This window comes from Mus musculus, chromosome 16 (assembly GCF_000001635.26).
Source record: "Mus musculus strain C57BL/6J chromosome 16, GRCm38.p6 C57BL/6J".
Classification (NCBI taxonomy): domain Eukaryota; kingdom Metazoa; phylum Chordata; class Mammalia; order Rodentia; family Muridae; genus Mus; species Mus musculus.
The window spans coordinates 49,630,389-49,653,678 of NC_000082.6; the positions used below are offsets into that span (position 1 = coordinate 49,630,389).

The following is a 23,290-nucleotide window of genomic DNA, read 5'->3' on the forward strand; positions in this document are numbered from 1 at the left end:
TAGATATTTGAAATCAGGAGAAAGGAAAACACAGGTATAGCATTCTAGTTTAAAAACAAACAACCTCAAGAAAGCCACCAAATCTATTTATGCATATTACCTGCCCTTTCCAAATACCAAGAAATCCAGCTGCCAGCCAAGTTATTTCTCATAAATGTTGTCGATGCACAAGACTGTTGCTTCCTGAACCTATGCAGATCTGCTGTTAGCCTTCTTAAACCATCAGACTGGCTCCCCCAAGCTATGTAAATAACACTTAAAACTGGACCAAATCTCAATTAAGCCTCAAATTCCACGTTATTTTCTAACAAAGAAGACTTAATCCAAAACACACAGAGACTGATAATCCCTATTTGCCTTCATTCCTCCTCTAAGGATGTCACAGGCAGTATCTTTCATTGCTTTGCTATCTTGGGGAAAAGCTCAAAAAGGGAAAGTTCCCACGATAGATAAACCATCTGAATTTTGTCTAATGCTCACCTGTCCAAACATGCCAGAATCCTCCAAACAGATACAAAACCTCTCAGAGTCCCAGGCACCACCATCCTTTCCCATGTATGTTAAACAAAGTGTAGCAGGAGTTGAGGGACTGGCCCAGGGCTACACAGAAACAGCCAGGCTAAGAATCCTCCTCTACACCTACAGCACAGAGGGCAAGCTAAAGGATCTTGTGGCAAAGGAAAGGTTAACAGCTCAGGGAGAAATCAACATTGGTCCTTGGCACATGCTTAAGCATTCCATGAGCCAGGGGATCATCTCTGTTATCATCTTTTGAGTATTTTCCAGTTGCCGATGTCCTTGTCCCCGAAGACACAGAGCACACTCAATCAGTATGCACAGCTTTTTTATAAAACAGCTAGTACTCAGCTCTGAGCCGGAGGCTCTTCTGAGGGCAGGGAACACACCCTTGGCACACACTTGATGAGCTACCTTGAATTTAGTCTAATTCCACAGGGCAAGCACCTCCGATAAAAGGCTTAATGTGAGTAAAAACACGCCATTTTCAACCCATCTGGGAAAATAAAGGCATTCGCTCTCCTGAAGAGCAAGAACAGCAGCTTTGGCACAGAGCCTGGCATCTTGCTTGGGAAGCACAGCAACTTTTGTATTCATATGAGTTGAAAAACAATCCTGACTTTGAGCATCAGCCTCATTAGACAGTGAGGATTCCTGAGCACTGTTGCCAGGTCAGGAGCAGGAGTTGTAGGGTCAGATCTGGCTCTCACTTTCAGCTCCAAAATGACCAACAATACCATTATGTGGACGCTATTATACATGCAGTGATATGTAGACATAGAGGGGTATCAGGTACCAGTTGCTGGTTTAATTCTTATGGCAACCTAATAGATTTTTTTTTACTTTATAATAAACCTATAATATCAGTTCACATTCTACAAGTGCTGCTGTTCTTTAGTTACCTCCCAGTTTGACTTCTACTAGATGGATACCAACTGCCCTCACTCCACTTTGTCTATTGTGTACTTCTCAAATGAGAATCTGAGAAATTTATGAAAAGACAAGACTCTTACCTTACCATCATTATCGTCAGTATCATCATCACCATCACCACCATCACCATCATCGTTATTTAGGCCACAGCTTTCGCTGGCTAAAATTTCAAACTTGAGCACCCCCAGCTGTTCAGCCCCTCATGAGGGACTTCTAGCTAGCACATAACAGGTCATAGCAATGACCCATGAGTCAGAACAATGGAAGGACCCCCAATAGCAGACGCTGAGGAGGTCACATGGTGTGGCTCTTTGAATGAGAAATACTGCCTCATAGGTCCATGCTTTTGAAACACTTGTTGACCCTATTAGTAGAATTGTTTGCAGAGACTGTAAAACCCTTAGGAGTTGGAACCATGATAGGAAATACATCCCCATGGCAGACTTGGAGAGTTTATTGCCTCTGTCCCATATCCACTTAGCTCTCTCTGCTTTGCATTTGCCTGGCCCCCTGGTACCCCCTCTCCCCTGCCATGATAGCCTCTGTCCCTGGAACTATAATCCAATAATTCCTTCTTCTAAAAGATGTGCAGCAAGAGCAGAGCCAGAAGATGCCAGGCTTGCGCATTGACAGCCTGCTTTATTAAGAATGAATCCACTCCTGCCAGGCTCAACCAAGAGGAGAGCAGCACTGACACCTACAAAGACATCATGACCCAGTCATCATTAACAGATCATCTCTTAAAGTCTCATCACCTTTCAATACCCCTCCATTGGGGAGGGAGGTGTTAGGGACCAAACTTCTAGCTCATGAATGTGTCAAATGAGGAAAAGGCAATCCCCCCCGGGCATAAGATGGTTTTCATGAGATTGAACATGGTTTTGTTTCTCAAGGGACAACACAGGACACTGTTCTCATCTGATGGACGTTACCAGCATCTTTTGTTTCTTTCCTCCCTTAGCATCTTTCTCTGCATTGAGTATTCTAAAGACATGATTGTTAGTATAAGCTTACTGCCAACTTGTTCGTATCCTGATTAAAAACCCAATGTGCATGCACCCGGAGAAGCCCAGCAGAAGCAAGGTGTACGCCACACTGAGAAGGATCTAGACTTAGACTGGAAACAATGGCACTCAGCAGAGAAAGTGAGCCCTTCCCGGAACAACTACCCTTTCTCGGAAATAATGGAGTTATGCAAGTTAAGGAGGACTTAATCTGAGTTTGCAGAAAACCTATCATAATGATGCAAAGAGCTATAAAGACAAGCACTTCCTAAATGCTCAGTTCCCACACCAGTAAATTAGGATCAGTGTGTTCAAGGTCTCAGAGCTTAATTTCTATGTGTGGTCAGATTTGAGTCTGCAGTAAGTCAGGTCTTTTTGTCCATTTTATGGCTATTCTTTACCCTATATACGAAGACAAACTATATTCAGGTGGTGTGAACACATTGAACCTCCCATGCATATGTGCTTGATGATCAACTCTTATGCATGATTTTCATCGACCTGCCCACTTCTTCCTGCAGCTACACTGTACAAACCAGTTCTAGGGAAGACTATAGTCCAATGACTACATTCTGATGTATTTAGTGTGAGAGCAAGCCTTGATCTAGAGCCCTCAGAAGGGAGAGAGAGAATCTCAGTAATTCTAACATCACTCTGCCAACCCAGCACATAAAAAACGGAATTGCAGAGAATGCTACATCCACACAAATACTGGGAGGGAATGGATGAGTGCATCCCATCCCTCCTCCTGGTAAATCGTTCTCAAATATGCTTCTTCAAAATAACATCCCCTTGAGTTGCGCACTGTCTTCGGTGGTGACTTTACCCATGGTGCAGCTCTGTTTAGCTGCTTCTGTTATTCCTGGTTCTACTCCCACTAAATTACACAGCCCTATTTGCATTTCCACAAGACGACACATGCTAGCCTTTTTCCATAAAAGGAGAAGTATGATTCAACTCTGAGGATGCCTGACTTCATATAATTATCTCAGAGTCTGAATTTCTAGCCTTGCTGCAGACTTCATTTCTAATTGCCACCCAGGCACTCATACTGCTGAAAACTCCAGACTCAGAGGCGCAGTATCACCTTTCTAGCCTCAATGCACCTTGTTGACTTTTGCAAATATATTAGTTTTCTCTTCCCTGTGAGCAAACCCTTACAGAAACAATGTAAAGGAGAAAGTGTTTACTTTGGCTCAGAGTTTCATGGTGCTTCGTCTCACTGATTCTGTCTTTCAGAACATCATGTGTTAAGGATGTCTGATAGGTGAACTTTGCCATGATAGGCAGGGGACAGAGAAAAGGGGAAGGGGTACATGAAGAAACCAGGGCAAGATTTAGATCCCAGTGACCCACTTCCTCCAAGAAGGCTTTACCTTCTACCTTTCGTAGCTTCCTGTTCTGTTATTGTATGATGAACACATCAATGGAGCAATCCATTCCCTATGCCAGAACCCCCATGGTCTAATCATTTGGGACAGTCTCACAGAAATCCCCGGAGGTAGAGCTCACTAACAATCCTAAACTCTTATACTATCTATCACTGTTAAGCATCTTAGTACATCTCCTTTTCGCTTCAATTCTAAATCATCAACTTTCCACTAACCTTTCATTCCTCTGGATGTTTGCCTGCTGTTGCCTTCACCTTCCTGTTACTGTTCAAACTGTTGGGAAATGATGCCCCTAACCTCCATCTATGCATCCCATCAGATGAACAGATTTTCTCTATTACCTCTGTAAACACACTATAAACTCCAGTTTCAAGTAGCAGAGGCAGAGATGGGGATTAAAACAGCAGGGTCACTGAGAGGAATGAACATCCAAGAACAGGTTATAAAGAAATGAGGAGGTAATGCAGAGAAAGCAAGAAGCCCAGCAGGCTAGGCTTGGCTGAAGTTTCATGGTGCTTCGTCTCGCTGATTCTGTCTTTCAGAACATCACGTGTTAAGGATGTCTGATAGGTGAACTTTGCACTGAAGCACTGAAGGCTGAATCGTATAGCAGCCTTGCCTTTTGATTCAGTAAGAGATTGTTTGCATCTTTAAGTATATCAGTTGTTAGCTAGGGTTTACCCCTGGTCAGATGGCATAGATTCCCAGGCTCCTCAGAGCAAGGGCAGGCCCATCATTAGCCATTAGCAGCAAACACATACAGAGTTTGGGTGCACCAGTCAGATCTGTGTAGAACATAGCAGGGGCTACTGCTCACGCTGGCACTTAACAAAAGGCATAACAAGTAGTAACAGGGTCAAGTCTGGAAACAGCAACAGCCACGAGTTTCCTTTGCTTGTTTATTTTACGTTTTTCATAACAGAATGAGTAAAAATTACCCAGTCATTATCAGTAACGAGAAGCTGCTACAAGCCAAGAAGGCCAATCGAAGAACTTTGTAGTAATAGTGAGGGTCTTCTTTGTTCTGTAAAAGTATTGTGGTACAGAAGAAAGGAAACCTCTTCGAGGACACAGCAGCAAGTAAAAATGAGGAGAAGAGTCTGGTTTCTTCACTGCCCACTTGACTTTCAATTTTCTGCCTGGACCTCCTATTAGCTGAGTCTATGCAGATGTCATAGAGGAAGGGAGCCCGGACAATGTGGCTCTTTCTCACTGACAGCAGAGTAGGGGAGGGCAGAAAGAACAAGAGCCAATATGTGATACTAATGCCATTCCTCTGTTACATGCATAGACTTCTGCTCGCACTAAGCAAGTTGTATGCTTACCCAGCAGCCATTTTTCTTCTGTTCTATAGAATTAACCAGTTTGGGGACATACATATCTCTTTAGATTAAAATAGAAGTAATCACATTTTTGTCACGTCCCACTTAGCGCAATCAAATATGTACCATGTGTTGTTTCTCTGGCTCCGATCCTAGCTCCCAAACTGTGCAAAAGACCAATCTTGACAACGACGCTTCTACTGGATGCCCATTCCCAGCCCCAAATTAGAACCAAGCAGAGAAACAAGAAAGAGCTCAAGCTTTTGAAAGTGGCAGAGTGGATGGGGGAGATGCAGGAAGGACATGAGGGCCTTTGCCGACATTAGCCGGCAGACAGGGCCAACAGTCCAGGGTCAGTCCAGGAAGCATCAATAACTATATTCTTTTCGACATTTCACGAGGCACTGAAGAACATAATTAAGCATTGGCCATAGGTCCATGTTTAGCTAGCACATTTACATGTGTCTTTAATTATTCTTTTTCACACTAGAACAGTACTCAGATCACCCAAGAGACAGCTGAGACAAAGACCATCCCAGGAGACTTAACTAAGTGATTAGAGGCTTATCGGGAATGAGAGAAAGCCAAGCCTTTAGGTGTTGTTCTCTACCGTGTGGGAATTACACAGCGGCGGGTGGGAGCAACTACCATGGATTTGCTATGAGTGGGATAATTTCTCAAGTCTACAAGTACTATCGGAAGACATTACCCTGTTGCTACTTGGTAAAGTGAAGAAGATCAATTGAATTCTGCCAGCACTCTTGACTCTATATTGCTTTAAAGCAGCATGAAAAGTCTGTAAGTTATAACCTTCTACCAAGCCTATAGTGGATTTTGGAGACAAGTACAAGCTTATGCAATAAATAGTCTTTTTACCCAGGTACGTCAGCACACAGTTAGCGGGACTTTATTTGTGCTGGCAGTGATGACTGAATACTCCTCTTAAATGTTGCATTTAAAAAGTTTCAGTTCTCAAGGAATTTATACACTTGAGAAAATGACATAGAGTGAAATGCAATATCAAGCACTTACATCTTCCCTACACCCTCTTTCTAAATAGCCTCTCAAGCTGTCAAATCAATCTTGAGATGCACCATAAGGGCATCCAGTTCTCTATTTGCTGAGATGAGAAATCAAATCCACAATCATAACAAACAAGCAAATCCATCCCCACTGCCAATACGCATGTGGGATGCAGTTCATTTTCAGTGATTAACAACTTTTGAGAATCAGAATTCAGATCATTATACTGTAAAAATTTCCCTTGAAAATCCAAATGAATTACTCTGACTTGCCAAGGACTTTAAAAAAAAATCAACAATTAAGCCAGCTGATTTTTCTAGTAAGAGAAGAACAATATATCATTAATGTCAGCAGAATATGATTGATGATAATAACACAAGTGTGTCAACAGAGTGTTGATGAATTTTGCATTTTTAAGGTATTTTACCCCTGAAGGCAATTTATAAACTGTACAACTGCTTCTTCTCAGTGTAAGGTTTATTTTTCTTTTAAATATCAAAACCAGGGATAAAGCCGGGAGGTGGTGGCACATGCCTTTAATCCCAGCACTTGGGAGGCAGAGGCAGGCAGATTTCTGAGTTCGAGGTCAGCCTGGTCTACAGAGTGAGTTCCAGGACAGCCAGGACTATACAGAGAAACCCTGCTCAAAAAAAAACAAAAACAAAAAACAAAAGACAAAAATCAAAAAACAGGGATAAAATAATTCCTCCGGGCTTAGCGAGACTTTCTCTAGGAAAAAAAAAAATCATGCCTTCTCTGGCTGAATTAGATGGCATCAGTATGACAAGCCCCAGTTGGTGAACTACAAAGAAGGAAAAGCAACACCGTGCTAAGTTTTTGAAAAGCAGAAACAATGACCAAAGGGCAAGGGCCTCAATCTGACCCCCAATGCCAAGGTTGGAAATTGTAACCAGCAATACAAACTATAATATCGACTCACAGTGACACAAATGCATGGTAGGGTGAACTGCTTCTGTTACTAAATAATTCCAGAGAATATATCTGTACACAAACTCCTCATGGCAAGTGAAGCCTAGTAGCTCACTTGTTGAATACAGACTGGGCGTGGTCTGTCATAGTGCTAGAGTATAAAAGGGAAGAAATCACAATTTAAACCTGACAAACTGCTTTGCACAAGCAAGCAGGTTAACATTACCCATGACAGTGTCATGATATAATCTTGTACTACATTATATGTGTGGTAAGACTCCATGATAATGTCATCATGCAGCTGTGTACTACATTATACATGTGGTAAGTATACCATGTCTGTGAGTATTCTGCCACAAAGACACAGCCTCATTCTTACCATAGGAAAACTATATGCTAAAGTTACAATCAATTTACCTATAAATTGCCTAACCAATACAACCTCCAACTGTCAAGGTAACAAACAAACAAAGCAAGACGAAGAACTTGAAGTCTAGAGAAAACTGGAAAGACAGATCTGCTAAGCCTTTTGAGGTATTCTCATTGGGTCCTAAAACAGGAAAAAATATGGAACAAACAGATGAAATTCAAATAAAATTGATAGTGTAGGTATCTATGCTATTGTATTGCAATTATTGCATTGTATTAATCCATTGTAAATTTCTTAAATATTTAGCAATGCAACATGAGTATTAAGATGTAAGGAAACCTTGGAAAAGTAAATAGAATGTTATTGTGTTCTTGTAGATTTATTTAATACTCAAATTTAAAACTATTTAGAAACTCAGAATTACAATTTAAAAATGAATGAGACAAAATAAAAATGCTGCATATGTAAATAGGCAAAATGCAATTCTTTATGTGATCTTGAAGAATTGTTCAGATGGCTACATAGAGGTCACTAGTACTCAGCTATGGCACTCTATCCGCACCCCCCCCCCCCCCCCCGCCACAAGAACCAAAGCAACATGTATGTAACTGTACTGTATACTGGGCTGGCTTGAGGGGATGAGAAACTTAACAGTAGAACAAAGAAAGCTTTTCTTCAGAAACCAAACTACAGTAAGATGAACGAAAAGCAAATACAGCAATGCTCTTGGAGTGTGCTCCTCAAAGAAGCCTACCCCAGGACAGAAAAGATGTGCAACAGGCTCTCATGGGGAAATTCCACTAGGGAAATTCCTTGGAGGGCTAAGGGAGCTTAAACTGAAGTAAACACAACCTTCCACCAGTATTGTTAAAGAAGGGGAGAGGAGAAGTTATAAAATAAACTACTACTCAGGGAGCCTTTGTGCCTGTCACCCTTTAGAGGGGTCCTGCATCGCACATCATTGAATGTGTTATTAGTGTTGCCATTGGGCTCAGAAGTAGAGGAAAATGCCAAGCCTCAGTATCAGCTCACATATCCAGGACTCAAGCATGATGACAGATCTAGAAAACAACAAATGGCTTACCAGACAATTATTCTTTAGCCGGACATCTGGCCCTGTTTCATGCCTGCCAACATAACAAAGTTGTGTTTTTCTCGGAAGGTCAAAAAAGGTTTAGTATTAGAAATATTTATAAATGTGATTGACCACCTTGCGTGCAAATCTCATGAGCCTCTTTAGACTGCACTGTCTTAACTGTTTTATTAACTAACTGTGGTTGTGAGAAGCTTATTAGCCATTTGTACTGAGTGCCAGACTGTTTTCTCTGAACATCACTTCAGAGCTAAGCCATCTAGCTCCACACCTGGAGAGCCTGGCTCTTCCTCATATTTCTGGAGTGAAATGAAACACTTTACTGCAGGGCCTGGGATGTGACATCCTGAACTGTCATCAAATGGACTAGATGATGAAGTCTGGACATATAGGATGGTTTACCTCTGCATGCTAAATCTGTGTGTACATGTGTAAATGGGGGGGGGGGGGCACGCATGTACACACAAATAGCACTTGATGTGAATTCAGCCATGCCTGTGGAGGTCAAAGTAGACAATTGGCTGTGTCAATTGTCACCCTCTAGGTAGAGGCTCTCTCTCACTTTACTACTTTATATTGCAGACAAGCTGGCCTTCAAGCTTCTGAGAATTCTCTTCTATCTGCTTCCTGTCTCCCAGTAGACGACTGGAATTAGACATGCTAGAACTAGGTCTCTAGAAAGCCAGATCATTCTTTTACAAGGGTTCTGGGGATTCCAGAACAAGACCTCATGCTTGCACAGCAAGGACTTTTACCCACTGAACCATCTTCCCAGCCACTGCATAATAAATCTTGATGGAAAGAAAATAATAGATGTGGCAGGCGAATGCCTTCTCTGTCTGTCATCCCTCATTCTCAGGAGACACAGCTCTCTATTCAGGCTCTAAAAATGTCCATCACTCTGAGCGAATGTAACTGTCTGCCACAAAGGTCTCCAAATCTCCTCTCCATTGCTCACAAAGAAGTAACCAACATGGAAAGCCATCTCTCACGGAGCCACCCATCCAGCCTCATTTCTTTCTTTGCGGCTTCGGGTTCTCACCTTGAACATGAAAGACCAACATTTTAATCCTCGCCTCAGGTTCATTTTTTTGAGAGAGAGAGAGAGAGAGAGAGAGAGAGAGAGAGAGAGAACACACAGGCTCATAATTGAACAGCTTATAATTGAAAACCAATCATCTGAATATGTGCAGAAAAACTAAGTTTGCAAAAATAATTATTTTAGCCCCATTTTTATGAGGAAATACATTTTAATATGATAAAAGCTAAATCTTTAAAAACTGCAACAAAGTTCTATGCAGGGAATTAGTAGAAATGCTATAGGTCAAGGACATAGAATCAGACATGAGTCCTAGTTGGGCAGCAAAACTAATAACCCATTAGGGAAATTAAGAACAAATGACAAGGATGGAGGTATACCTCAGTACCATAGTGCTTAACAAACACAGTCAGTTGCTAAATTTGACCTTAAGAATTTCATGTTGACTAGGAGTGTGGGTTGACACCTGATGCACATAAACTCAGTTATGCACATATATATACACAAATAAAGAAAAGTTTAAGATAAAACAAAACAAAAACAACCAAAATATTCTGCTGGCAGGGTTAAGGGAAAGTAACGTGAACAAATGACCTACCCCCTAAAGGCAGGAAGACCAGACTCTAGCACTCTAGGCTGAAAGAATAATTTAGCATATCCACAGGCTGTGGAAGTTTGCTAGGTAGGGTTCTGGGAGAGGGCTTTAACAGACACTCAGACTCAATAAACTGAGTCTGGTTTGTGACAAGTCTTGAAAGTCTTTCCTAATATGTAATAGTAGGTTGACTTGGATCCTGCCTACTTAATGTCATATATAGAAGACAGGAACCTTGTGGAAGGGAAGGAGGTAAGGTCTGAGAGATTATCCTGGGTTTGGCTATACCTTAAATCCCATTAAGCTTCAGAAAAGAACACAGACACACAGTAAGAAAGGTCATGAGAATATGGAGATCAACACTAGAATTACACTGCCTCAATCAGCATGATCAGGACATGATAGAATCAAGGAGCAGGAAACAAGATTTCTCCTCTGGAGCTTTTGGAAGGACTGCGTGCCCCGCTGAAACAAGATTAAAGACATTGGGGCTTCAGAACTGTAAAACAACGTGTATGTTCTTTAAATCCATCATACTGATGAGGGACCTAGGACCCATTACAGACCCAAATTTGGAACATTTGGAGAACAATTTTTTTTTCTTTCTAAAGTATGAGATATCCTAAAGCAAGATGAAACATGGATCATGGAGCTGACTCTAGTTGAAGTATAGCTTACACTAATACTATACACAAATTGGGGGAAATCAGACAAAGTCCCATTAAACCTTTTGACACACAATAGCCAATGAAATGGTCTAAAAACAGGAACATGGGTTTTGATATATACTAAAAAAAAAAAAAAAAATCAGTCAAATCATCTTACAAAACCACACACTGCTTAATATCCACCCATAGCAACTAATTCAGGCTGAGAGAAAATGGATATAACAGAACATTTGATCCTCAGAGAGTACTATGATGTAAGGTGATAGCAATTACAGCTATCATCATGAGTTTTAAAGTCTCAAATGCAGTGCCAAAAACAACTAAGCATAAGTCTATCACATTTATACTATATCAAACCAATTTGGCTAAGCAAAGATAGCCATAGTCTGTAAAAGGTATAGACATTTGGGATAACATTACTGAAAAGTAATGGGCAGAATATGTACACAGCCATGCAAGAACAAAAGCCAAACCTAACAAAATAGTAAGACAAGAGAATATTTAAAAGCCAAGGAAATGATCATGTTAATGGTAAACCAGTGTGAATACAGAACTTGGAAAGCACAGAAGATACTCCACTGGAAGCCAGTCTTGAAACAGAAGAAGTTGGAACTAGCCTGATAATTTCAGATGAATAGAATCAATGAGGTTAATGCTTAGGACACAATTGTAAGCCTTGAAGCAAAAAGCCATCAAATGAAGCAGCTGATACACAAATAAAATAGAAGTATTCCTTAAAGTGAAAATAAAATCAAATCACTTTACTCAAAGTAAGTCTGACTTCCAGTAAAAGTCAATCCAGCATACTCAGGACCTAGATATGTACTAATTAAGCATTTGAACGTCAAAAGAAGAGGGGGAGGGGGAGGGGGAGCGGAGGAGGAGGGGAGGAAGAGAAAGGAAGAACAGGAAGAAGAGGAGGAGGAGGAGGAAGAAGAAGAAGGAGGAGGAGGAGGAGGAGGAGGAGGAGGAGGAGGAGGAGGAGGAGAATTTTATTGGAAGAAAAAGAAAAACTAACCTTTAGTTTCTACACAGAAGACAGGGAGATTTGCTGATTCTGTGACTCCATGCTGCTTTCATAGAGGGAGCAAACATCAGAAAGAAAAAGCAGCACCAGAAGGAACTATTTATGAAGTGAATTCATTTCCTCCTCTTCCTTTGTACAATATACAATATCTTTAGTGAAGCCTCAAACTAGGAAACCACACACATACACACACACAAAACAACCAACAACAACAAAGAAAAAAAACCAAACTAATAAATGAAAACAACAAAATCTAGTAATAGACATTATCTGAAATATAACATAAACCACTTATGAAAATTCCATATGACCAGAAAATGCTAAGGATGTTACTGTGACTTAAACTGAAGACAGGGGACAAAACTTGAAAAGGCATTGGAACTCAAAGGCAAGACAAATGCATGATTGGAAAAGCCTTCTCACTTGCCTTGAAAAGAATGAATGGCATTGGTTGTCAGAAGCCAGAACTCCTCACCAATAACCTGAACAAATCAAAGCCATGTTGGCAAGGGAAAAAGTTCTGTCAGATGGCTGATAAAGAGTCTGTATCTGTCAACACTCTTTCAGGAAGACAGTGGGAGGGAGGCTGAATTCGGGATAGTGAAATATTCACAGGTTTCTAGTTACTCTGGGGTTGACACTTGCAGATCTGAAATAAATAATTAACCACATTCAACCAGGAAAACAAAGTCAATGGAGATGATTTTTCTTTCAGTCTCAAGTTACCATAAAGGTAAGAGTGCTATACCATCATATTATCATTCATCTTCCAACTAGGGACATGAGCTCAACATAGTTATTAATTGTATGATTGTGTATGACAATGAGCATCCTAGACAGCCAGGGTAGAAATCAAATCTCTGCTTGTTAGGTGTCTGTTTCCTCAACCTACCACACAACTCAATTGTCTTCTGAATGAGGATACTCATGGATTAAAGTAGCTTTGCGTTTTCTAATGAGTAAGCAACACATTGACTACTGACCTCACTGTGGAGGGAGGTGTGCCAGAAATAAGGCTCATTCAAGTTAGGTCAAGAGAAATGATAGAAGAAAGGTTAAGGTAGGAAACTTAGAGAAAGGGAAACAAAGGGTGTTGCTTGCTTGCAAGAACTGCAAGATTGACTCGCCTTGAGGTTGCTTGTGTGGATGGAGACAGAGACAGAACTCGTATAGGAAAAAAAATTTGAAGGAATTTGTCAGAGTGAAGCCATGCTAGGTCATCCTCAAAATTCCCCCAAAGAAAAGGAGGAACAATGCAGTCTTTCAAATCACCCAAAATAAAAAAATAGGGATATGAAAAATCAAAGATCTTGAAAACCTGGGGTCCAGGAGAAGAAGATGAGGTGCATCTCAGCTTCTAAAATAGAAAAAATAAATAAGTAATTTTGTTTTTTAGTCAAACGGGAGATACCTTAGGAAAAAAAAACACTGTAAAACTGTAACTCTAGAAGAAAACAAATACATCCAAAAATATGCTTAGAATTTTCATGTCGGGTGGCTCATAACTGCCCCTACCTCCAGCTCTAGAGGATCCAATGGTCTTTTCAGACCTTTGAAGACATCTCTCTCTCTCATCTGGGTATAACTACTCACACGCGCACACACACACACACACACACACACACACACACACACACACAATTAAAAGCAAAATAAAAATCTTTTTAAAAATATATCATACAAGGAAATGGAACCAGTTAGATGATTCAATATGTAAAAGAGCCTGCTGTCAACCAAGCCTGACAACCTGGGTTAGATCCTTAGGATAGCTGACAAGCCCCATATTGTAGTCAATAAGTACAGAATATACCCACTGAAATCAGAAGTCCTCGGATATCTTTTAAAACAAGTATTCTTTATTTCTGCCTTCTGTATCTTATCAGAACATTAGGACTTTATTTTTATATTTAAAATAACCAGTAGTATCTACCATGCCAACTTCGTACTGTTTGTTTTGTAATATGTATATGTACATGTGTGTGTGTGTGTGTGTGTGTGTGTGTGTGTGTGTGTGTGTGTGTGTGTGTGTTTGTGTGTGTACTGAATTGATTTAAAAGATCAGGCACATTTTCCCCTAACATGAAATTAAAGTGTCAAGTAAAAGTAATATACATTTGACTTAATCATGCCCAACTCTAGTATCTAGATATAAACAGAATAGAATGAAAGCCTTACCTTGGTTAGAACTTCATACCTTCTAGTCAAATGCTAGGCAATCCAAGGGGCAAATGTTAGATGCATAACTAGCAAAGTATAATGATGAATGAAAAGTGTTAGCGTAAGAGCTCTCTTCTTGGAACTTCATCCTTGCTCTGAGTCTCTTTGATTCCAAAGTCCAGATTCCAACAGTGACTTTACAAGAAGTAAGAAGGCACATCCATGTGATCATAGTTTGTCTCTCCTGCTATGGGAGACAGCCAGTAATAAACAGAATGACATAGTATCAGAACAACACAACTTCTTGCAGTAGGCTGCTTGATAAAGTTCATGTTACAAAAACTACAAAGTGAACAACAACAACAACGAAAAGAAGTGTAAAGACATACACCAGGAGTCTTCTATCTGCACCGAGCCTTTGGATAGCACACAATTCTCTTTGTTGCATGACTTCATCTTTGCACATCACTGACTGCCCACTTTATCCACCTGTCACACATGCTAGAGGAAAGGTACATTTGAGAAACTCCTCCCATCTTCTTATCCAGGTCTCCCTCCACAGCTCTATTCTGGAGTCATCTGTTCTAAGCCTTCCATTGCCAATTGAATATTGATGTAGATGTCCCCAAATCCCCACAGTCATCCACTATAACTTTTATTACTCTTTAGTAAGATCTATTGTGACACAAGATCAAACTGGAACTTCCTTGAAGGATGCAGACAGTCCTAGCTTCCACCTCTGAATCCTTGAAAACCATATAGTTCCTGATACATCACAGCCACTCTTGAGTTAGTCTAGGGAAATATCTAAGATCCTAAAGTATTAAAGTGTCACCACAAGGGAAACATACTTTCATGGAATCTCAAAATAGAAGAACTAGACATTCTTTGAAGGTGTTTGAAGTTTTAGAATGAAATACTGTATACATCCAGAGATATATTGTATGCAAAGATTGTTCCGACTGAGGCTAAAAACAGAGCTAAGGTTTTTAAAAATACCAATGACTGAGAGATAAATCAGACCATACCAATGTTGAAGTCTAAGTCAGAAGCTTCAGGGTTTGTACCTTGTGTTAGCTACAACCACCAGTAAAAGGTACCTGAAGAAAAGTTAGACGGACCATTGGGGAGTTACATAAGGGGAGCCTGTAGGGCCATATCTGGCAGAAGTTCAATTGTCAGTCACTGAAGTCCATTATCATTTCAAACATCAGTTTGAGTTCTCGTCTGCAAAGTAGCTCTTTAATCCCTTCAAGGGGTGCCATATGAAATATTGTTAACTGTGATTATATCTATAATGTGCACACCCATACACCTATGTGCCAGAGGAGAATTTACAGATGCATTGGTGTTTAACCTTCATTAAATATATAAAAATTATTAAGGAATTAAAGCATTACTGTCATGCCACTTGAGGAGGGCAGGGGAGCTGCCGGTTGATGTCTCAGTGATCAAAAAGGGCTGAAATTAATAATGTAACTGGAGGCTTTCAATTGTCAAAGCACTGCAGAAGAAAGTGAATTTGAAGTCTAAAGCTGAGAAGGGAATCATGACTGAAATGTAGATCTTAAGTGGGTTTGAGGTGTGCAGGTGTTGTCCTCTTCATGTATTAGCCACTTAAAGCGTATATATCAATTAATATTAACTCTAGCAAGAAACATTCTCCTAGTATTCAAATTAATAAAAAGCATGATATGTTAGAATTACACATGTGCTTCCCAAAATGCTAAGTGTGATGTTGTTAACACTTGCATGTATCCTATGTTCTGGTCCATTGCTGTTTTGGAACTGCCACGTTAAGGCAGGAGTTCCCATGGCCTTCTCCATTCTTTCTCTCACCTTTTCCCTGTTTTATGGCTATGCCATAGATCTACAAAAATCCCTAGAAATTTTTAAGTTTGTAATGGGTTTTCTGTCAAACAGTTTCACAATGTTCTTGGAGGGGACCATTGTGATGAACAGGCAAGGCAAAAGACACCCCTGCCTCTTTTAGGGTGATATCTTCATGCCCTGTCATATTCCGTTGATACAAGTCTTTGCTCTACCTATTATTGAGTTGACTAGCCCCACATGAATGCTTGACATCTTATCTCAGCTATAGAGTGTGACTGTCCTGCCTTTTTGTCCTATGTATTCTTTACTTCATAATAGGACTCCTGAAAAAGATAGCATTGATATTGATAACCTCTGCTGTTAGTGCCAGCCTATAGGGGTCAGACTGATCCTTATTTTGTGTCTCTAGTCAACAACCCTCAAGGATATTCAACATGATTTCCCACCTGGTACTTGTTGCCCATGGAGATAGCCAATTCAGTAACTCACCCTTAGATTTGGTCTTCCTCCATCCTGAAATTTTTCAGGATCTCTCCCTCCATTCCCTGAATTCACTTCCAAAAGACTGTACTTGTATTAAAGATATATCCTGGCCATGTTCCTTGGAGTACCCTCATTGAAAATGGGATACAAACATAATCTTTCAATTTCCCGGTCCATTTTCTTTTTACCCTAACAATCACCAGATCTAAAAGGTCAATGCTTATTATACCCATTTCAATCTCAGAGAAGGCAACAAGATTTAATATTTAAATATGAAGCATTTAATCTCTTTATGTCCTGTATGCTTTGCATATATTAGGTGCCTAACTATAGAAAACTGTGGTTACCTTCAAGGCAAGCATTGTCTAGGATGAATACATGTATAAAAGCAGAGCCTGTCTGCAGACAACACCAGAGAGTTGGAGTAGCTATCTTTACACCGTGACATTTCAGTCTATAAGGCTTCCTGGCAGGCTCCTTTTTATCCTGAGTTTTCTAATAAGAAGTCAGACTTTTATTCTTATGGCTTCTTATTTTAGATGTGCATGGCTTATTTTAAGCAGCCTCATCAAACAGAGAAAACAGAAAAATATCTTTATAGATCCGAGGCTTATAATAGAAATAACATCAACATTTACCAGCTGCAATTATATATACACATGTGTGTGTTTATTGAGACTTGCTCCTCAAAGTTTTACTGGTGGGCTCATGGTTGTTTGTTTCTTGTACAAAAAGGATATTGAGAAAAATAAACGAAGCATCTGAGGTGAAATATCGTGTTGCTATCAGCATGCTGTATAACATAGGAATGGGGGGAAGCTTCTATTCTTGACCTAGAACGGATAAATTTAAATATAAAAGCCCAAAAGAAATTATTCTATTCATCATGCTGGCTATCGGGTTAGTTGATCGCACTGCTTCTGAGATAAGAGCTCCTAAAGGTCACTTAGAATACACATTTTTAGCAGACATATGAAGGCAGACAAACACTGCTGTGTTTGTTCACAAGAGTGAGAAGTTATATGTGAAAACACAGGGGAAGAAACAGGAGTCTTGGATCTCACCTATATTAATTAAAGTGCCTGTTACTCTAATATAGCAGACTATATTTATTCTGGGATTTTCCTAAAATAAAAAAAAATACATCTAATCTATGTAGAACATCTAGAAAGTCTGTTCTTTCAAAGCAAGCATAAAATAGAGACCTCTCCAGCCACTAGCTCATGCAATTGGCACTAGAACTGACCATATGATCAATAATTTGATACAAAATAACTGAGTAAGAACATATAATTGATGTTTAGAGTTTACCATTTGTTGTAGATTGATTGCACTTTACCAGAGCATAAAAAAAATAATAGCAAATTATTTTATTTGAAAAAAAGTAGGATAAAAAATTCATAATTACTTTTAATTATTTAGGGAAAAACATATTTTAGAATTTTGGTTGTCTCCATGTTTGTTGGACAGTACTAGGAACTGACCCCAGGATCTAGGGCTTTACCACTAAAGTCCATCTCCAGTCCTTTTTTTCACTTTGACACAGGGTTTCACTACATTTCCAAGGCTGATTTAATTTACTCAGGAGCCCAGGCAGGTCTTGAACCTGTGATCCTCTTGCCTCAGCCTACGACATTGATGGAGTTACAGGCCTGCACTACTGGATCCTTGTGTACTTGCTTTAAAAGATAAATTGTTCCTACCTCTTTTTCTCTTAGCTCCTTGGGGATCTGCAGCCATCATGAACAAGTTATGTGGTGCAGAAGTTCATGACCAACCAACTACTGCATAGGAAACCAATTATTGATGGCTTTTACTTAAGACAGTAATTTAGGAAAACTAGCCCAAATGTATAGACCAGCCTAGATTTCATCTTTAAAATTGGATTCAGAGCTCATTTTGGTGGTGGCAAGACAACGAATAGCCTTTGACGTTATTTATGACTGGCTACTTGGATTATGCAAAGGAAAATGAGCCAAACACTGACTTGCAAAGTTTGGCTTGTGTGAGAATTCATCCCTTCAAGAAATCAGAGAGAAGAATGCAGAGGTAAAATGAATGGTATCCAGGGGACAGCAGAGGCCGGGGGTGGGGGCACTAACAATAAGCAGAAGCAAAGATTCTATGATGACTTTCTCTGTGGTAACTGTGCAACAGTAATTCATAAGAGGATTAATAAACTACAAAAACATGTTTGCGAAATTGACCTTGAGCTGGAGAGCTTGTTCAATATATAAAGCATTTGCCACACAAGCATAAGGGCCTAAGTAGGTTTTCCAGAATCTATGTAAAAAATCTGGAATGAATGCAGCAGCCCATATGCTTGTGATATCAAGGCTGAGGAGGTGGGGAAAGACAGATTCCTGGAGCTACTTGGTCATCAAAATTTGGCCAAAATAGTAGTTTTTAGGACAATAAAAGGCTCCATTTCTGAAACCGGTACTCAGCACCTAGATAATATCACCTAAGGTTGAACGTTTTCCTCCTTACATACTAACTCATTAACGTAAACACACACACACACACACACACAGAGAGAGAGAGAGAGAGAGAGAGAGAGAGAGAGAGAGAGAGAGAGTCTTTGCATCACCATGCAATTTACTAAGAAAATGAAATCCTTTTATTTCTGCAAGTCTACTCCCCAACTATTTCATGTTCTATTACAATGCAAGTTCTCATACTTATCATGGCTTTCTGTAGTCTCCAGCATTATTATTAAAATTTAATTGCTGTTTTCAAGAACATTGCAGCAAAGGCGAAGTTGTGATAGTACTCTCATCAGTGAGATTAAAATCGTACATACAGAATTGTCACTAGTCGCTAGCAGTATATATTCAGAAGAGATCCCGGCATCCATGGGAGAGGCAGTGACAAAAAGTGAACAGCAGACATGACAAATGGCCCTGGCTGCTAGGCAGCTTTAAATGGTTGCAGATGAACAATGGGGATCAACAGGATCCTGCAGGATCAACAGTGGGGGGAAAAATCATTTTCAAACTCAAGTTAAGTCTAAGATGTCAAGTAGCGGCAGACAGGGTGGACTTTATTGGATATGCATTATGAAGTCTTCATTCTGGGGGAAATTATATACTTGCTCTAGAAACAGGGCAATTATGTGAAACGTTAATGAATACTTTCACACAAAAGAAGTGTCAAAATAGCAAAGTGGGATTGGATTTTATGAGGAGGTTAATTTCTCAAGTCAGCAAAATATTCACAATGTCAGAATTACCTCTGAAACTTCCTTGTGAAAATCTCTTCCTACATAATGACCAGACAGGAGCAGGAGAGTTTATATATTTAAAAATTACTATTTTCTTTCATATGTGTGTATATGTGTGTATGTATACAATGTACTTGTGTATATTGTATATAATTTTCAAATTATAAAATGATTCATTGAGGCTTTATCAAATAACCTTGGTGTCATTTGTCCTTTGTCCTTCCTTGTCCTTTATTGGCCCATCCTCCTCCCCAGTTGGAGACCTCCCTTTATTATCCCAACTCCATATCACCTGTGTCCTGCTATTCCCCTCCCCCAAGTGCCCCCAACCTATGGTCCCTTTATAATTTCTTAGTTTCTGCTTATATGCATATCTGAGTATTTGGAGCTAGGAACTGGAGACAAAAGAGAGTATGAGACATTTGTTTTTCTGGGTCTGGTTTACCCCACTCAATATAATTTTTTTTCTAAATCTATTTGTTTAACTGAAAATGTCAGGATTTTATCTTTGTTTACAGCCAAATAGCATTCCATTGTGTGTATACGGCATTTTCATTATGCATTCATTTATTAATGAACATTTACGTTGTTTCCATTTCCTGGCTCTTATAAATAGGGGCAATGTATATCTCTGTGGAGAAGGATTTCAAATCTTTTAGGCATATATTAGGGAGTGGTAGAGTTAGTAGTTAGTTTTAGTATATATATATATATATATATTTAAATATATCTTAAATCTTATATATAGTTAAAAATATAAGATATGTATAACTGTATATAATTAAGATACATATATATGATATATCATTATATACATACATGTACATATAATTTGTGCATGTGTATGCATATTTTATGTTATATATTATAGTTAAGCCACTTGGACTGACAGTGGTTCCTACAATAATCACAAAGGAACACAAAGCTCAGTACCAGGCATAGGAAATGTCCTTTCAAATGATTGTTCAAGCTAGTCCAAGTGACTCCCAAAACCAAATATTATAGATGAAACTTTTGGTTGCCTTTCAGGGGCTGAGAGTTAGGCCCTGATCATGGAGACACTACATATCTAGGATAGGACATAAGACTTGTATAATATATGTTGGACTGGACCTGAAAACCTCTTTTTTCCTGTAGCCTAGCTTCTATGGTTCCAGAAAATACTATAGAAGCTGCAAGGGAGGAAGCAACTAATTCTTACACAGCTGCAACACCTATGAACCATGGCATCTGCCAGCATGACAAGATATACATGAATGTGCAATCCGTGATTCTTGCATGTCTGTATCAACCAGCAGCTGTTTAAATGGACTTACGGCCCACTCAACAGGAAGAAAAACATACCTGGTACCAGAAACCTAGCCAAGTTTCCTGGGACTAGGGAGGTCTTGGACCTTAGAAAAGAATCTACCGCTGCCACTTTGCTAGACCAGCATGGTTCCTAAATATATTCTAAATTATATCTTTATACCCACAAGTAAATATAGCTCCCACCCTCAGCAAAGAAGCCTCTCTTTACAGCAAATGCAGACTATGGCAGAAAACCACAGCTGGATACGATGCAGAGACCAGCTGATCATGGAGAGCCTAGGCCAATGAATATGTCGACATCCTAACTCCTGTCTCTAAGGCTCAGGGAACACTGTGGAAGAGAGGGTGGAACTCCTATAAGAGCCAGAATACCAGGAAGTCTGCTGTGAAATGGGCTTCAGCCCCAAAGGATATAAGCAGGGCCAGAACAATAGCCATATGGGTAGATGTGTTAACATAGAAGTCAGAAAATTTTCTGCGTTCCCAAGCTTGACCAAAGAACTACAGGCAACTGATAACTGCAGGGAGAGAAATTAAGTTTCTCCCGGGAAAGGGATGAGGCTCTTTAGCTGTTGTCCAGTGCAGAGCAATCAGTCTTGAAACCATTTACATGAAAGTAACAAAAATGGACTTGAAAAGTTCTGTTTATACATATTTGTACACACACAGATATATACATACTTTCATATATACATACATTTGTGTGTAATGATAATGAAGAAGAAAGGTACCAACGTGAGAGTAGGGAGAACAGGAAGGGTTGGAAGGAGGGTATCTAGAAGGGACTGGAGGGAGGAAAGGGAAGGGGAAAAGTGATACAATTCTATCTCAATTAAAAAAGAATTAAGTAGGATAGAAATAAATTGCTATTTTCTCAAGTGAAGACTTGACATGGTCAACTTGTGTTTAGGGACCACGCAGTACCAAAATACCTACTTTAAAAGCAATATTCCCCTAATTACTACAAAATGATGTCACTCAAAATTGTTCAGTGTGATTTTTTTAGGGAAAAAAAAATCTCAGAACATGATGTGGTGCCAACTGCCTCAGACTCTTTTCTTACAGAAGAGAATGATAGCAGAAGCCACTCCCCACTAAATTCTGGGTCTGAAAAACCGGGTCATTACTCCAGAGACAGCAGCAACCACAAAGTTCTGACCCGCAATAAGGAAAATGAGAAAGCTCTGTGGAGTTCTGCTATTGGACCCATCAGAGCTAGGCCTTAGGTCAGGACCCACGTCAGTCTCCTGAGTTTGAAGACATACTTCGAATCACTGCCGTGGCTTCAGAATTAACGATCCTTGGACACAGGCGCAGGTCAAAAGTCTTAGGTGGATTCTCAGCACATGCTTTCTCAGCAGACTTGCGTTTGAACCCTATAAATACTTTAAACATTTATTTTGAAGATACCCTGAGCCTCTTGCCATGCAGTTGTCCCGGCAGTGTGGTGACCCATCAAGTCATTGACCAAGGCCCTAACCCCCACCCCTGGAGGTCCGCAGGGAAGTGGGAACTTTATCAGGTGGAGAGGTGGTGCTGGCTTCCTCCCAGCCTTCAGCCTGGAGCATAGTCTGGCGCCCCTCAGCCCCTGTGCTTCTTCCTCAGCATCCCCAGAAGCCCTGCTGCCGCATCCGCAGCAGTCCTTGGTTCTTCATCTTTCCGGTTGCCCAATAAGCTAATGAGTGTTCAGTTCATTTGCAAACAGTGGTCCCTTCATCCAGAAGGCTGAGCGGACTGAAACTCATCCCACATCTTTCCAGACACACATCTTGCTTGCCTCCCCTGAGGACTTCTGCGGAAAGTTCTCTCCTCCAGCTGCCTGAAGCCGCAGGAAAAATCCATTCCCAGACATTTCAGTGGTACCAGGTGTCCCTCGGGGAGCCTTACATAGCAATCCATAGGGTGCAGATCCAATATTTACACTTAGAATTTGCTGAAGGTCAGTCCCCTGGTTGGCAGAGTTTAATGTCAGTATGGGTGTTACCTATCAGCGCACAAGTTACCAATGGATTAAAAAGGTAAATTGGTATCCTCTTTGGAGCAGAATCTGAAGCAGGATCAAAAGGTCCTTAAGACAGCAGTGCTTGCTGGAGTCTGCAGCTGCAGGGCTCTGGAGATTCCTGAGAATACCCCCTGCAGGTCACTCTGAGCCTAGCCCATCTTCTGCTGACACTGTAGAAGCAGCCTCATTTAAAAGTCAGACATAGCTCTGACAGGGACAGTCAGACTCTCACTGTAAAAATACGTTGGGGACAGAAGAGAATGAAGAAAAGGATCCCAGGCCTAGAGGAGAGCTTGCTGCCTGCTTTTCCCCGCAGCCTTGGGTCATCAGAGATAACTGCAGGAGTACTCCACCCGTGATTGTGAGACCA

The 23,290-nt window shown here is 40.3% G+C and overlaps 1 long non-coding RNA gene across 1 annotated transcript in view; it reads right to left on the reverse strand.

Moving 5' to 3' along the window:
- Positions 1-14,264, reverse strand: part of Gm31494 — a 72,334-nt gene extending 58,070 nt beyond the window's left edge. Inside the window, exons 1-2 of the long non-coding RNA XR_384884.2 lie at positions 14,087-14,264; positions 13,230-13,268 (exon numbers count right to left, since the gene is read on the reverse strand). This is a non-coding gene — a long non-coding RNA (predicted gene, 31494). The remainder of the gene's footprint in view (positions 1-13,229; positions 13,269-14,086) is intronic.
- Positions 14,265-23,290: the final 9,026 nt, after the last annotated feature.